Source organism: Protopterus annectens, chromosome 1.part0 (genome assembly GCF_019279795.1).
Source record: "Protopterus annectens isolate FY-2018-M chromosome 1.part0, PAN1.0, whole genome shotgun sequence".
Classification (NCBI taxonomy): Eukaryota; Metazoa; Chordata; order Ceratodontiformes; family Protopteridae; genus Protopterus; species Protopterus annectens.
Genome location: NC_056725.1, coordinates 1654050835 through 1654060988, shown reverse-complemented (window position 1 = coordinate 1654060988; position 10154 = coordinate 1654050835).

Sequence of the window (10154 nt, the reverse complement as noted above, 5' to 3'; positions counted from 1 at the left end):
ATCCAACTGTCTACACTATATACTTCTCACATGCATCATGGGAATTACACATGTAAAGAGTGTATTCCAGGCTACACACCTCTGACTGTACCTGTTTAGCAGGTTGGCCAGCATTGTGCCCCATACATCTGCTGTGGTCCTCAGACAGTTTGTGTTGCACTGTTCTTCTAAGGCTACATGTTGGCCATACCTCTCAAACTCTTACAGACAGACATCTTGACAGGGCCATATATCACAATCGGACACAGGGCCAGACTTGGAAAGACCATCTTAATATTGCTGTTCCAAATGTAGACAGTTGGTAAACTGTTTTGTATTAGCTTGCATTTTCTTATGGGTATGAAGTCTACATCTCAACTGTTTGTCATTGATGTTTTCACATCAACCTGTATTGTTTGGTCAATAGTTTGCCAGACAAATGCAATGTTATGACAAACAGAACAGATATATGAGGCATATGTGTGGACATTCTGAGACACCCTGACATTTTTGAGGTATGGATGGTACCTACTGACTTGTTGTGAGTACTATCACAGTTGCATGTCAGCCTTTGTATCCTGGTGATAGATTGACTTGTCACAACTGGCTGTTCTACTAGGTACCATCTAGGTTACTCAGAGCTGATTACTCTCCATATCTGTGGACCCCTGTCTCTCCATTGTCCAGCTTTCCTGCAGTAACAAATATTGACTTCTGGACAGCTACTGTTAGTGGAGCTGACATGCAAAAAAAGAGACACAGCCACTCTTGAACCATGGACCCAGTCACCTACAGTAATGTACTTGCCCAGTGAGTCACAACAGCCAGTAGTCAGTGCTATCTACTTCCTGATACTATTAACCACACAAATAGATTGCACATTGACCTCTGCATATTTTGTAAATGGAACATGTTAGCAAGTTGAATGGGAGAACTCTGGGAATGTGTGGCCTGCTGCTTTTACCTTACAAACATAACTGTTACTGCAGTTCTATGGGAAGATGGGTGTGTGGGGGTAGGGGACCATAACTCTCAACTGTACAGATTTTTACAGAATGTCCAGCTGTTTAACTCACATTTGTGTCCATTTCTCATAACATTGCAGTAATCTGGAAAATTATTGGCAAATCATTTAAGACTGAAGTTAGAACGTAATGACAGACATTTAAGTTTCAGACGTCTTACCCTTCAGAGAATTCATGCTACTGCAAAACCTGTTAATCTATCAACTGTGTACATTTGTAAGGGCAATATTTAACAATTCTCTCTGTTTTGAGCCTTTGGATCACCTTTCAATATGGCTTTGCACAGATTTCTTGCTCTAAGAGGTTCAGATGTATGTATTGGACTCCAATATTGACATCCATGCATCTGTACTATGAGCCCGCTGTTTGTAAGTCCCTCACATACTGCCATGGATTTTGGTGGCTTGGGGCCTACTGCATATTCTGGGGCAGCAAGTATCTGGCAGTGAGTGCCTGTTGTCCCACACAGCTATCCATTGTCTGCTGCTGATATACTGGTAGCCCACTCTATTCCCTTATGTACATGCAGCAATACCATACATATGCTACAACAGTCTACTACCCCATTCATTTGTTGTTAAGAAGAGTAACTTACCTTGTGTCTGCAGCAGTTGAGAGGACAGTGCTTCAGGGGTGAGTCTGTCAGATGCACGCAGTACACAGTCTATACATGGTAAGGTATAGGTAGTGTGATGTGGATGACATCCATTTTACTGTGTGTATGTGAGTCAGAGAGAGGTGTCAGCACCTGGATCCCTAGGTTGTCAGTGTATGTGCTATGCTTTGCCTCTTTGCCAAGGCCAGGGTGTATTGGGCATGCTTACATCTGCCTACAAGGACAGACTCAGGGGGTTCCTCCTCTGAGTCCACCCTGTGCCTGTGGAGACCTTGGTAATGGTGGGGGCTGTGCCTCCCATCCCTGTGATGTTCCTGTCACAGTTGTTTCCACAGGATCATAATGTGTAGCATGGCAGATACTATGAACATGTGTGTGCATGTGGCTGGACAGTACTGCAGGGCTCCACCAGATATGTCAAGGCAGTGGAACCGTGACTTGATCAGTCCAAACACATGCTCTATGATATTCCTAGTTTGTGCATGTGCCTCATTATGGCATTCTTCAGTTGGTGTGTGTGCATTTCTGATGGGTGTCATAATCCATGGTTCCAGTGCATAACCAGTATCCCCCACAAGATGGCCATATGGGATGTCCCCCCTGGCAAATGTCTGGTACAGCTGTGATGTGTGCCAGATGTGGGAGTCATGATAACTGCCAGAGGTGCCAGCACACACATTGATGATTATGTCTTGGGCATTGCACACGACCTGGAAGTTGATGGAGAGATACCCCTTGTGGTTGACATAGACTCTACCCTCCTCACCGGGTGGTGCTTTGATGTGTACATGAGTGCAGTCTATGGCACCCAGTACCTCTGGGTAGTTTGCTACATGGTGGAAGAGATGCATATTGCTGGTTCTCTCCTCAGGGGTTTTGGGGAAATAAATGTGTTCACTGGCATGTGTTTGCATGACATCCAGAAACTGGTGGATTACCCTGGATGCAAATGTCTGTGAGACCCATATGATGTCCCCAGTAGGTCTTTGGAAAGTAGCTGTAGCTAGAATTCTTAAGGCTACACATACCTTTGTTTCCACTGGGATGGGTTCCCTTCTGTTGGCTGTGGGTCTGAGGTGAGGGTGGCAGAGCTCAGTGAGTTCCTGTAGTATGTCCCTGTCCAGCATGTAGTGCTCTACTATCTTCAGCTCATGGTGCCCTTGAAAGGTTACCCTGGGCCTGAACACTCTTCTCCTCAGTCTGGGCCTATTGTCATCATCATCATCATCATCATCATCATCATCACTGACCTCAGCCTGTAGTGCATACAGATGTAGCAAAGCAGTTACAATTCCCAAGTGTGGACTACAATGGTGCAGAGTGTGTGGGGAAAATCAGATTGGTGGGTGTATGCATACTTTATATTGGTGTGGTGCAGATGTAGCCTGTGTGATTTGGCTTACTATGATACATTCCACCTACCAGCTATATTATTGAGGGGATTGAATGAGCCACTGTCAGTGGAACAGGGCTTATTAGTCATTTATACTTGATTGGCTTTCCCAGGCTATTTAATTTTATTTACATTTTTGCTTTGGATTTCTTCCACTTCTAAGCCCTGCAGAGCTAGTGTAAACATTGCTCAGCAGATTTGACCCTCCCCTGAACACGGGCATGCTTAGCTTTTCTTTAACCAGCTAAAATACATGCTGCGGGGATAAGTATAGCTTAGCAGCCTCAGACCCCCCCCCCCAACTTAGCTGTGCTTAGCTGAGCGCAAACAGGTGCCGCTTACCACCAATCCACTTAAACAAGCCGGGACACACCCCCTTTTAGTGTTAGCTATCTATTCTGCCTACAAATTTATCTTTTATTTAAAAAAAACAAACTGGAATTTACTTCATCAAGTAAAACAAAGTTAAAATAGTTAAGCACTTTCACCCACTATATGTGGGCTTCATCAGAACAAAGTTACCAGCTGTCACAAACGTTTAAATAACTTTTTAGGCGCCAAAAATTCAAAAATGGTCTGCCCTTAAAGTGATATCACTAAATGTATATCTTTGTATATTTATACTATGTAACACTTTTAAAATTCATTAATACACAATATACTAGAAATATATGTACTTGAAATTATATACTAGATTTTTTTACTTACAATTATAAAGTATAAATTCTCTATTTAGATCTTAATATATACGTGCATTCTGATTATATAAAAATGTATTTGTTGTACAAAAATGTTTGACAAAATATAAAAAATATACGTATATAATAATATCTGTAAAAATTATTTGTGTAAAAAACACTTGTAAACATTAAATAACTCTATAGAATTCTATGAACGTATTGACAATTCATATGACCAAACCTACTTGATAAAATAACTATTAATACCATTATTACTATCAATACTATTTTTCTTACATATACTGTACTAATAATATTAACACTGTAAATTCTGTACCAATAATATTAACACTGTACATTCTGTGTAAATCTAATACGCCATCCCTTGTGCTTCACACTATAATCTATTAGCTAATATTGGTTTAATTGATATATAATCATTCATACCTGGTGGAGTTGATGCGTCTGTATACAATTGCCACCATACTTCACTAAACCCCAAGGTTTCCTTCCTATTGCCTCCTTTTGGATTATGTTGTATGTGTTCTAATATGGCAAATCTAAATTTGTGTAATTCTCCATACTTTTCTGTATGTTTATACAGTGCGTTGTTACAATCCTTCTTTTTGATACTTTATAGGTGATCGTATATCCATTTTTTAAAAGGTCTTTCTGTCTTTCCTATATAGTATCCAGGACATGAGCTGCACTTTGCCATGTAAATCACATAATTTGTGTTGCAATTACCCTGTCTAAATCTTATTTTAGTGTTGTTTATATTATCTAAGATAGTTTCACCTTCTTCCATTATAACACAACACTGACTGCAACTTCCACATCTACTGGTGGATTTGTTATTGCTGTTAATTGTATTTACCTCTTTGTTCATCCCTCTATGCTCCCAAAGTTTCTTAAGGTTACATCCATTCTTATACACAAAGCGTGGTTTATTATCTACTAACTCTTTCAATTCATCATCCACCAATAATGTTTTCCAGTTCTTTTCCCTAATTCTCTTAATCTGATATACATGGGGACTATATTCAAGTACACAGGCATGTTGGTATTTCACTCCTGTGCCTTTCACTTCTTTAATATTACTTGTTCTGTTCTCTCCCTTGTATATTCCTAATAATGGTGGATATTTTTTCCCCATTCTTGAATGACATAATGTTTAATATCTGTCATCATTTCCTTATTGTAACCTCTTTCATTAAATAATTCAGTTATATATTCTAATTCATCCACCATTTCCTCATACCTAGATGTCATACGGACTGCCTTTATGCATTGCCCTTTAAATATATTGTACAACTGTTTTCTAGGATGGTTGCTCCTATACTGTAAATAATCGTTAGAGAATGTACTTTTTCTATAAATACAAGATTTAAATCCTTTGTCATTGTGGGAAATAAAAGTATCTAGATAAGCTATACCATTTCTACTAACCGAATGTGTGAATTTAAGAAATTCACTGCTGGAATTCAAGAATGTTATAAAAGAATCAAGTTCATCTGAACTCCCTTCCCATAAGATGTAAATATCATCTAAAAATCTGGAATAATGTCTCACATGCTTAAACATGGTGTTGGGAAATACAACAGTCTCCTCCCAATCCAACATAACCAAATTTGCAAAAGTTGGCACACATGCAGAACCCATCGCAACACCCCTATTTTGTCTATAATATTCGCCTTTAAAATAATGTAATTATGATCCAATACCATAGACATACACTCCATAATCAAACAAATCTTTTCCCATCCTATATGTGTATGTTTTCTAATACTATTACAAAACGCTTCTAATCCTAGATCTTTCAGAATGCATGAAAATAGATCTATTACATCTATCGTTACGTATAGACATCTATTTTGTTCAATGTAAGTAGGAAAACTACCTAAGAATTCCCAAGAATCTTTAACCAGATGTGAAATTTGCATATAAATCTGTTTCAACCAAGTGTCTACTGCAACCCCTAACAGAAACATTTTGGAATGACTGCCTGATACTATGGGTCTAAATGGTGGGTCAATCATATCTTTATGTATTTTGGGAATACCCACTAATGTGGCTAGTACCGGGTACTGTACTTTAAAAAAATCATTCACATCTGAAGTAATCCTACTATCTATCTAAAACTCCTCTATGTATGAGTCTATGCGTTGGTAAGCTATGTTGATTTCATTAATAGAAACAGTTTCATAATTGTCTGACTGTATAAGTATGTCAAACATTTTGTTGGTGTATTCCAGTGTATCATAAATGACCACTCCACCTCCCTTGTCAGGCTTCATTACACGTATATTGTTGTCCCCCTTTAGTTTTTTTAATATTTTTTTCTCTTCTATTGTAAGATTATGATGTATTTTTTCTGTACTTATTTTGTTTTTATGTCTATATATTTCTTTAATCACATGTTTTTCATATATCTCCACATATGTATGCATTGGTGGTACAAATGTACTTATTTTCTTTAACTTGTGTGGCTTAATATCTGTACCCTGTTCTATATTGTTGGTCTTGTCCTTAAACATAATTGACAAATTTAGTTTCCTCATGAATAACTTTACTTCACAGAGATTATCCACTAATCGGAATTGGGGTGTTGGAATATATTTCATCCCTTTAGACAAAAGGTCAAAATGTGCCTATTCAATGTTAAATTAGAATAATTGTAAATTTTAAAATTATTACAACTGTGTACTATCCCATTCACATAAATGTTATCAATATTGTTTCATTCTTCCTTATTGTCATTCTCTACCGATATTCTGTTTATTTCCTTTACTTGTCCTTGTATGGTGCCCCCTGGTAATAAGTTGTATTCTCTTTCCAACCCCTCCCCATTAGTCTCTTTGTCTGATGTTGCTGTTTCCAGCCCCTCTGACAATTTGATCTGTTATTCCTATCATTATCATGTGTCTCTCTGTAATATGTATTGTTCTCATTATTTCCTTTTACTTGTTCATATCCCTTTGTATTGTGAAAACTTTCACAATCTGTTTCTTTCCACATATATGCTTGATCACTTTTATACTGAGCCATATCCCTATTAATCTTCTTACATTTTCTATCATATCCATCTGTATCTTTGTTTCTGCTATATGAAACTGCTTGTTATATACGTTCTCCTATTGTTTAAATAATAAATCACTAATAATTTTATGATTCAATTCCTCAACTTCTTGCATCAAATGGGAAAGCTTTTCGTCATTATGTTTTATTAACAACTTCATATAACTAAACCCAAATTGATTAAATAGTTGATTAAATTCACTTCTGTTAGTCACAGTTAATTCTAAGCCCATCGGTTGTTTAAAAAAATGCAATCCCATAGGTACAATTTCTAGTACTAGACATTTATGTAAATATGCATTGTCCAACTTAATACCATTGATTGCATTCAATTTTTTACCCAGCAAATAAATATAATCCCTTAATGTGTAGTTCATTAAACCTTTTTCATTTGCTTTACCATTTTTACCTTTTTCATAGTTCTCAAAATCGCAGTTAGTGGAAAAAATGTATGCAAATGCACATCTTTGTTTCCTTTAGTGCTATTAACTCTGTCAGGTAGTTCAGTCAGAACATTAGATGTTACAGTACCTTTAACTTTATTGGTGGCTTTTCCAACCACATTGGAATATGTTATCTCTGGTACAGTTCTTTTAGGTCTTGTACCTATTGTATCTCTTCTTCATCCTCATATTCATATAGTGAAAAGTCAAATGTGAAGCCTGTAGAATTTAATTTGCTGCTATCTCGTAGCTCACTTGAAATACGCAAATCTGGCATGTCTATGTCATTAATCCTTCTGGCTTTATTGGTACCTGATCCTTGACCATTTGGTATGTCCATAATTGTCGATACGTTGCTACTAGCTGATGTAACCCACTGTACATCCTTGAATGGATCTGCAAAGGCTGCTGTGACCTCCATCCATGCATTACTCTGCTCCCCCTCTGTGCATTTTCCTTTTCCTTGAACAAATAAAATTCCATTCGCTGAACAGGCTGAAATGCCCACCATACCTTTACCATCTTCTGAATCAATGGCAGCGGTAAATAACTGCAATAGTTTGCTCACTTCTCCTCTGAGTGCCATAACTTCTGCCCATATGCTGTCTAATTTGGCTTTCTCTGAGGTAGAACTAACAGGAGAATGAACACCGACCTCCTCCATGGTATGACCACTGAATAAATATAATGTTGAATACAACAAATACCTCTTGCTTCTCCATAAATGCAACGCTACTATCACAGAGGAAACGCTGTGCAAACACCTGGAAATTTATCATTTATTTTTAAAAAATGAACTGGAATTTACTTCATCAAGTAAAACAAAGTTAAAATAGTTAAGCGCTTTCACTCACTATATGTGGGCTTCATCAGAACAAAGTTACCAGCTGTCAACCAAGAGTCTACTGCAACCCCTAATGGAAACATTTTGGAATGACTGCCTGATACTATGGGTCTAAATGGAGGGTCAGTCATATCTTTATGTATTTTGGGAATACCCACTAATGTGGCTAGTACCGGGTACTGTACTTTAAAAAAATTATACACATCTGAAGTAATCCTACTATCTATCCAAAACTATTTACAAGTGTTTTTTACACAAATAATTTTTACATATATTATTTTATATGTATATTTTTTATATTTTGTTAAACATTTTTGTACAACAAATAAATTTTTATATAATCAGAATGCACGTATATATTAGGATCTATAGTTCTAGCCCTACTATGGTTAGTTCTTGTGGACACGGTGGTCCTTTTGTGATTCAGTAACCCTGGTTCATTTACATACACCTAATTGCATATATGCTGGATACAACACTACAGAAGGGCCTATCTCCTTAGCTATCACTATTACCTTCCATTGTATGACTCTGCATGCTGGCCAATATAATGCAATAAGATTGCATACCTTTATATTAAATATTTTACACATTTATTTATTTATTTTATTAAAAGCATGTTTGTGCACCACTATGCACCGCATAAACATGGCATATATATTAAAAAAAAACATTTTTTCATATATTGCATTAGTTTTTATGCCATTGGCCACAGATTTGGCCATTTCCATGGCTACTGTCACATTTGGGCTGTTATAGATACTGCCCATTCTGTGGTGACATTTATGTGATCCATTGAATCAGCCACATGGTGGAGGCAGTTGTGCATGTCAGTCTGTACCATCTACAACCTTAAGCATGTCCTTGGAAGCCCTAGTGGATCATGCCTACACCAACCTTAACAAACATTGAGTGCCACTTAATGAAACACCAGGATCTGGTGTAGGGTGGACAGAAGGCCTCCTCTGAACACCCCTAACAACCCTCCTGCGTGGCATCTTTCCACACTTTGGCTATGGCCAGAGTCAACCAGCACTGAAGTCACAGTAAACACACAACCCTAATCAAGTTTCTCACCATCCTCCTGCCCAGTATCTGACAGTTCACAAGAACAGGTATGTTAGGCCTACTGGCTGTGTCTGGTGGAAATACAGGGGATGGCTGAATGTCAACATCAATGTCACATTCACCCTCTACAAAACCCAACTGTGCCTGTGTTTGGCCACCATCCTCATCAGAGTCTGCTGATACTCTGACATTAGGTTGAAAGAGTCCTGCACTTCCACTATCAGGATCAACTGCGATAATAAGCAACAAACACAGGAGAAAACTACTAGTACACTAAATATTTAAAACAATTCATATGATAAACTAACACTGGTCCCACTATCGCAGATGATGCAGCAATACACACACTCATTACACCCACCTCACACATACAGATAAATGCATATATCAGACAAATGATTATCTATCAATAATCCAAAAAAACATATTTTTGCTTACCATCTGCAGATGACTCCACACTTTGTAGAGAGGATGGTCCTGGAAGAAATTAAGCAAGGGAAGGACAGAAATTAAACACCACAATGGGAATAACACAGAGGGATAGTGGATACACAATTGCCTATATGTCTGTTAACACTACTTTTAACTGAAACTTGGCTGACATGCTCGCCCACAGCCATGTATAATGAACAAGTGTGTTGCATAAGTCTATTAATTTATCAACTGGTTCATAAAAAATCCCCAGGAAGTATCACATTACAGTTACATTTTTGCATATTTTACTATACAAACACATCTAAAACTTGCATTATGTAAACCTAGCAGGAAGCTCTTCCTGGGACATAGTTGTCCTCCCAGACACATCAGCAATGACATCAAGCACATGTTGGTTTGTAGTTTTCACTGAGCTCTCTGGATCTCTGACAGTAGACAAGAACTCTTCATTTGGTATCAGTGGGGTACAGGAGCAGTCCTCCCCCTGCATTTAGCTATCCAAGGTCAGCTGCAGCTGCTTTCCGCTGGGCTGATGAAATCATATCAGTGGTCCTATGATGCACCTGATCATAAGTCCTAGTGCAACCCCCTAC